Raw genomic sequence first — 7,932 nt, 5'->3', positions numbered from 1 at the left:
CAATCCTATATATGTACCTAAGATCTACCCAACCAATAATCGATATGGGCCTAAACACACATCCACACGGGTCCTCGCAGATAATAAGTTCCTTGATTGAAATGGATATTAGATGATTTATTTGGTCTGAGGTACATCCCTCCATAAAACAGATAGAATTAGCATGTTTATCTTTTGATGAACCAAACAGATGTAGATGATGTTTCCCTCTTCTAAATATGTTGGCATGTTCTAATTTAGTGCAGTAGGCATGAAGTTTTTTTGTCATGTTCAATCAGTAAAGTTTTTTGCAAGAGCTATATTTGTAATAGGAGTTAGGGATTTTGACTTCAAAACCATATCCAACCTCATATTATCGAAATTTGACTAAGTATAAAACAAGACAGGCGCATATAATTGGGGTCTAATTTGGTAAACTAGCATTAGCAAAGAAATGACACCAAATTCAAAGAAACTTCTCACCCATCAAATATATTGAAATTTCACAAAATATTTTGTTTATTTTCATTCACACCAAGAAGATTTCAGAAAAAGAAAAGAACTAGTCAACTTATAACATATCAAATTGTAATATTAGATCCATTTCACATTAAATAAGTAAAAAAGGCTCTAAAGCAAAACAACTATGTTCAAAACTTCTTCACAAAGTAGAAATTCTATGGTAGCAAATATGCTACATTATATGGAATGTAGAAACAAAGGGCAGTTATCAAACAAAAATTGCGTATGAACAAAATTTTGTAATATTCAAGACAACTATTAACCTTTACAATTATATATTTGATCATATGAAATTATTAAATAATTTACATTAATAAAATTATCTAGTACAGTCATTTATTTTGATCACAATTTAATATACCATACATAATTATTTATCATCAAGCATCGATACAATTGCTCTAGTCATCAATACATGGAACATTTTCCTCAAACGACAAGTCTGACGTTTGTCTTGAGAATCTCATGACACCTATTATGCGTATGCATTTCCAAGCACGACAAAGACAAATGCATGGTGGCAGTGCATATAGAAAATCTAGTGCATCTCTATGCATCTAAACAAGATCTTGCTTTAGGTGCTTTAACTCGGTTGGGAGGGGAGGGACAGGAGAAGCCAAACAAAAGGAAAAAGAAAAAGAAATATTTCTTAGGATAAACATAAGTTAAATATATAGGATGATAAAGAAACATTTTATTACTATAAATTTACCAAAAAGTTATTTCATATAAAATATAAAATATTTTAAATTTTAGTTGAAAACTTATCCTATTTAGTTTTGGTTATATACCTTTTTGGATTTTTCACTCAATTCCTTGTATGTTTAGATTTATTAAAAGATCCTCATCTCATCTTCTCTTATCTGTTAACCTATAAATAAGTTTTTCAATTGACTCATTATTTTCATCCCCTTCTTGGTTGTTTTTAATCATATCTCACTAAACATAACACTTCTAGCTAATTGTCATCTTTATATTTCCAAAAACCTTTTGTCCTTATGGTAATCTCGAGCATGCAGGTGGTCTAGGCTCTATCTTTACAAAATAGTACAAAAATGCAATACCATCTATTTCTATGAGATGATATAATAAATAATCACAAGTCCATGCCATATCTAATAAGAAAAAATAAACCTTGATATAGTGAACATAAGGTTTTGCCTCTAAAAAAAAGTATCAATATATAGTTGATGACTATTCACATGTCGAAGAACATAAACAATTATTCTCTAACACCTTCTGTAAAAATATTAATGGACTATAGCTAAGATTTTTTTTTTTCTGAAATTTTCTAAAAAATGAAAGTTTAAATGATTTTGCTGAACTTAACATCATAGATATCCTCCAATTATCATAAGAAATTTACTCAAAATGATGATGCAAAACTTAGAAACAAGGTAGGAGGAAGGCACAAAGGCAAGAATATAGCCAAACCAATGTGCATAATTGGGGCATGAAGTAGGTGAGGAATGTTACATGTAGGTTGTAGTGTCAAATATATGGTCTTCAAAATGAGTGCACCTTATAGGGAGATGTGGAATACGTAAATAAAATATCAGATCATGACCCAATTAATTTGCCTTACCCAAAAGGATATTTAGTTTATGAGAGCTTATGGGGCTTCCAACAAACTCAAGAATTATCGAAAATTACCCCCAAATATATGCTGAAGCATCTCTAACTAAGAGAGCAGAATGAATCTTTCTTTTTTGGCTAGCATTAAATTTAGTTGATCCACCATCCTAGTAGTGGCTAGATTTATTGAATTGAAAGTTGTATGATCCATTTAATTGGTTCATTTGATAAAGGTCATTTCCAACTATCGTCATCACCAAGCACTAAAGCTTACACTGCATCCAAATCTTGATTTCCAATCGACATTTTTTTGTTGTCTGCTGCTTTGGGCAAGACAAATGATCTGTCCATGTCGTTTTCTGTGAACTATATATTTTATGCAACCTCTTCATCTTGGAGTGGGGATCTGTACAGGCTTTATCATCCTAGATCTCTAAACGATAAAAACAATTATAGCCTTTCCAAAGAAATATGAAATAACGTGTTCTTGATAATATGAAATATAAGAAAAAGAAATATGAAATAACGTGTTAGGATAAAAATAAGTTAAATATTACTATAAATTTTCCAAAAGAAAAGAGAAAAAGATTAGGGCGGGACTTTTTGTCATATTACTGGCATATAATGTCTAGGCTATATTTTGCTATACTCTCTAATTTATTTAGCCGATGGCACAGATGCATATATAGAAGGGAAACAAGGGTTTTCTAACCTTTTGAAACCTTTTATTTGGCTTAGTCTTCTTAGCATGCATGTATTCATTTATGATATTAATTTAAAAAGAATACAAATAAAAATTTATTATTTTTTTCATGCTGTATATTTTTATTGAAAAGGCATAAAACATTTTTTGTTGGATTGTGTGATGTCATTTAGAGATCTAGGATGATAAAGCCTGTACAGATCTCCACTCCAAGATGAAGAGGTTGCATAAAATATATAGTTCACAGAAAACGACATGGACAGATCATTTGTCATGCCCAAAGCAGCAGACAACAAAAAAATGTCGATTGGATATCAAGATTTGGATGCAGTGTAAGCTTTAGTGCTTGGTGATGACGATAGTTGGAAATGACCTTTATCAAATGAACCAATTAAATGGATCATAAAACTTTCAATTCAATAAATCTATTCACTACCAGGATGGTGGTTCAGCTAATTTTAATGCTCCCGAAAAAAGAAAGATTCACTCTGCTATCTTAGTTAGAGATGCTTCAGCATATATTTGGGGGTAATTTTCGCTAATTCTTGAGTTTGTAGGAAGCCCCATAAGCTCTCATAAACTAAATATCCTTTTGTTAAGGCAATTTAATTGGGCCATGATTTGATATTTTATTTACGTATTCCACATCTCCCTATAAGGGTGCACTCATTTTGAAGACTATATATTTGACACTGCAACCTGCATGTAACATCCCTCACCTACTTCATGCACCAATTATGCACATTGCTTTGGCTATATTCTTGCCTTTGTGCCTTCCTCCTACCTTGTTTCTATGTTTTGCATCATCATTTTGAATAAATTTCTTATGATGCTTGAAGGATATCTATGACGTTAAGTTCGGCAAAATCATTTAAACTTTTATTTTTTAGAAAATTTCGGAAAAAAAAAATCTTAGCAGTCCATTAATATTTTTACAGAAGGTGTTTGAGAAGAATTGTTTATGTTCTTCGACATGTGAATAGTCATCAACAATATATTGATACTTTTTTTTAGAGGCAAAACCTTATGTTCACTATATCAAGGTTTATTTTTTCTTGTTAGATATAGCACGATTTGTGATTATTTATTATATCATCTCATAGAAATGGATGGTATTGCATTTTTGTAATATTTTGTAAAGATGGAACCTAGACCACCTGCATGCTCGAGATTACCATAAGGACAAAAGGTTTTTGGAAATATAAAGATGACAATTAGTTAGAAGTGTTATGTTTAGTGAGATATGATTAAAAAAGAGCAAGAAGGGGATGAAAATAATGAGTCAAATGAAAAACTTATAAGTTAACAGATAAGAGAAGATGAGATGAGGATCTTTTAATAAACCTAAACATACAAGGAATTGAGTGAAAAATCCAAAAAGATATATAATCAAAATTAAAAAGGATAAGTTCTCAGCTAAAATAATTAATATCAGCACTAGAGATATTTGTTTCATACATGTCATTGAAAATATACCAAGTTTGTTACCAAAAGTTATCCTAACTTAATATATATGACAAGAAATTATGTGTAAGAAGTTTTGTCATTCATGTATCACTTTGTCATCATGCATTATTGAGTTTATTATCATGAGCTGTGGTGATCAACATATCTTTATTGCTTAACTAAGGCAATACAACCATTGGTAATAGTTTAAGACAACAATGGCATATGCCTTTTATATATTGTTTATGCGTTACTAATAATAGTTAAAGATTTGCCACCTATATACACTACAAAAAATTTTTGTCATTCTCACATCACTGTTCTATAAATTATGCATTACAAAGTTTGTTACAGTTAGTTATCATGACTTGCATTTTTTTTTATTTCTAACAACTAAGACAATGCAACAATTGGCAAGAGTTTTAAACAACCCAAGACTTGCATTTAATATACATTGCTTAGGCGTTACTAAATTTTTTGCTATGATAATTATTTCATGTAGAAATATGATATTTATGACATACAACCTATACATTGTAAAAAAAAATTATCATTCTTGCAAGATTTTTTATGTTACAAGCTATTCTTCTCAACTTCCTTGTGCATCCTTTAGCATATTCTATGGTTGTTGACGGTAAAAGCCATAATCTTGAATTTACGTTGCCAATACTATTTTAGTCCAATTGTTGGCACCTCCCTCTTAGGACCCAACTTTTCGGAGAGATCAAACCCTTGTGGTGATAATGTATTGTATTTCTCAACAAAGTAAAAAAAATAGAAAATTTAATTAACAGCTATAGACAAATGTTCCTAGAGCTGAAATAGCACCTTAAGGATAAATTGTAAGAAATCTTGATAATATGCAGAAATTATTTGAAAAAGCTCAAATATGATAGAGGGAATTAATAATGAGTTTCTCAAAGAACTATTTTTAGGAGCTGATCTAGTTGAGGGCCACGAATAAATGTTCTTCACTTTATAGAGACCACAAAATGTTTTGACTAGAAAAAAACAATAATGAATAGGGTATAGATGAAAAGTAGAAATACTTAATAATTGTTTAAAGGAGTTCAACATGGTAGAAGGCATATCAATAAAAAGTTCCTTTAAAGCAATTGGTATTAGGAGGTTGAACTATTTAAGGTCGATGACCTAATTTGCTTACCTTAACAAAGACTATAGGAAAGCCTTGAAAAGAAGAATAACAATGTTGAAGTAGGTCCAAATGAAAAGTAGAAATACCTGATAGCCATCTTGAATATTTATGTTCCTAGATCCTGTATAGGCATCTAAGATCTACCCATTGAATAACCGATATGAGACTAAACACAGGTCCACACGGGTCCTCATATACTCCCTCTATTTAAGCCTTGACGTCCTCGTCAGGCTAACAATCGAAATCCATTCAAATCTAATCACAAGCACCACTATCGGCCTACGGTTAGCCTCAATGGGCTTGTGCTATAGTATCCCCTAGTCCACATTAGCTAAGGGCTGAGACTGTTTTGAAACCTTTTGTTACCACACAAGACCTCACCCAAAGTGGCTAGCCGGAAGGTTTTATTTCAGTTTCTCAATCCTATATAAGTACCTAAGATCTATCCAACCAATAATCGATATAGGCCTAAAAACACATACCCACACGGGTCCTCACAGATAATAAGTTCCTTGAATGAAACAGATATTAGATGATTTATTTGGTCTGAGGTACATCCCTCCATAAAACAGATAGAATTAGCATGTTTATCTTTTGATGAACCAAACAGATGTAGATGATGTTTTCCTCTTCTAAATAATGTCGGCATGTTCCAATTTAGTGCAGTAGGCATGAAGTTTTTTTGTCATGTTTAATCAGTAAAGTTTTTTGCAAGAGCTATATTTGTAATAGGAGTTAGGATTTTTGACTTCAAAACCATATCCAACCTCATATTATCGAAATTCGACTAAGTATAAAACAAGACAGGCGCATATAATTGGGGTCTAATTTGGTAAACTAGCATTAGCAAAGAAATGACACCAAATTCAAAGAAACTTCTCACCCATCAAATATATTGAAATTTCACATAATATTTTGTTTATTTTCATTCACACCAAGAAGATTTCAGAAAAAGAAAAGTGCTAGTCAACTTATAACATATCAAACTAAGTTGGTTTTGTAATATTAGATCCATTTCATATTAAATAAGTAAACAAGGCTCTAAAGCAAAACAACTATGTTCAAAACTTCTTCACAAAGTCGAAATTCTATGGTAGCAAATATGCCACATAATATGGAATGTAGAAACAAAGGGAAGTTATCAAACAAAAATTGCGTATGAACAAAATTTTGTAATATTGAAGACAACTATTAGCCTTTACAATTATATATTTGATCATATGAAATTATTAAATAATTTACATTAATAAATTTATCCAGTACACTCATTCATTTTGATCACAATTTAATATACCATATATAATTATTTATCATCAAGCATTGATATAATTGCTCTAGTCATCAATACATGGAACATTTCCCTCAAACGACAAGTCTAACGTTTGTCTTGGGAATCTCATGACACCTATTATGCGTATGCATTTCCAAGCACGACAAAGACAAATGCATGGTGGCAGTGCATATAGAAAATCTAGTGCATCTCTATGCATCTAAACAAGATCTTGCTTTAGGTGCTTTAACTCGGTTGGGAGGGGAGGGACAGGAGAAGCCAAACAAAAGGAAAGAGAAAAGAAATATAAGATAAAGAAGGTTAAGCAAACATTTTCTATTCCACTAATTAGTGTAGAAGACAAATAAACATACTAATAATTGAAACTTTTTACCAACAGGAAAACTTAATTTGAACCAATCTCATTCCACACTACCCTCCTCAGAGGAACTTCTGCACAATGTTATATCATGGAGTCCTTTGCCTTTCTTCCCATATCTCACAAAAAAGATCCTTCTCTTTGTGGTCATGTATGAGCATAATGCGAATAATTATTCCTTTCTTGCACAAAAGTCTCTCTTATTGAAATTCATCAAACTTGATGTCTTTATTCTTCCCACTTCTTACGGACAGTTTGCAGTAACTATTGATATTATTACCATGCAATGGTTGGAGATAGGTTTCCAAGTACAATTGAAAACTAAATGTACTAAGTATTATTATGTGGACTTCAGCATACTAAACCAACTAAAATCAACATTGTTCAACTACGACAACCATTGGTTTGCTTGGTTGGGGTTGGCGGAGTCAAAGTTAAAATGCTACCCATACGCATTTTCTCCCTGCTGTAGCGAAGGCCACAAGCATTGCACAATGTCTGCATAATGTCAAAGCAAAAAACTTGAGATTAGTATGCAACTATAGTTAGCAATTGATATGTAATATATTGACACTATATATGTTGGTAAATTTGTGAATGTTAGAACTTCTATGCTTAAAGCTAGAAAGTTTTATTTTAATTAATATGTTTTCTGAAATTATGAAGATAGGAAAATATGCTTGTGTCAAAAATAGGATGGACATGCTAACTATCTAGTGGTGATATCAAGGGAGAAAGAAATATCTTTAGATATAATTGAAGATCAAATAATTAATTAACAATAGAATGAATCAATAAAGAGTTACCACGTTTAAATGGATTAGAAAAATTTCTCTTTGAAGTACAAGTTAAGAAGAAAAGGATAGACATGTAATTTAATCTTTCATAATTAATAACCTAAT

Source organism: Phoenix dactylifera, chromosome 3 (genome assembly GCF_051530095.1).
Source record: "Phoenix dactylifera cultivar Ajwa chromosome 3, Ajwa_hap1_PhDact_Kaust_v1.1, whole genome shotgun sequence".
NCBI classification, from domain to species: domain Eukaryota; kingdom Viridiplantae; phylum Streptophyta; class Magnoliopsida; order Arecales; family Arecaceae; genus Phoenix; species Phoenix dactylifera.
The sequence above is the reverse complement of the archived record's forward strand: the minus strand, read 5'-3'. Positions refer to the sequence as shown.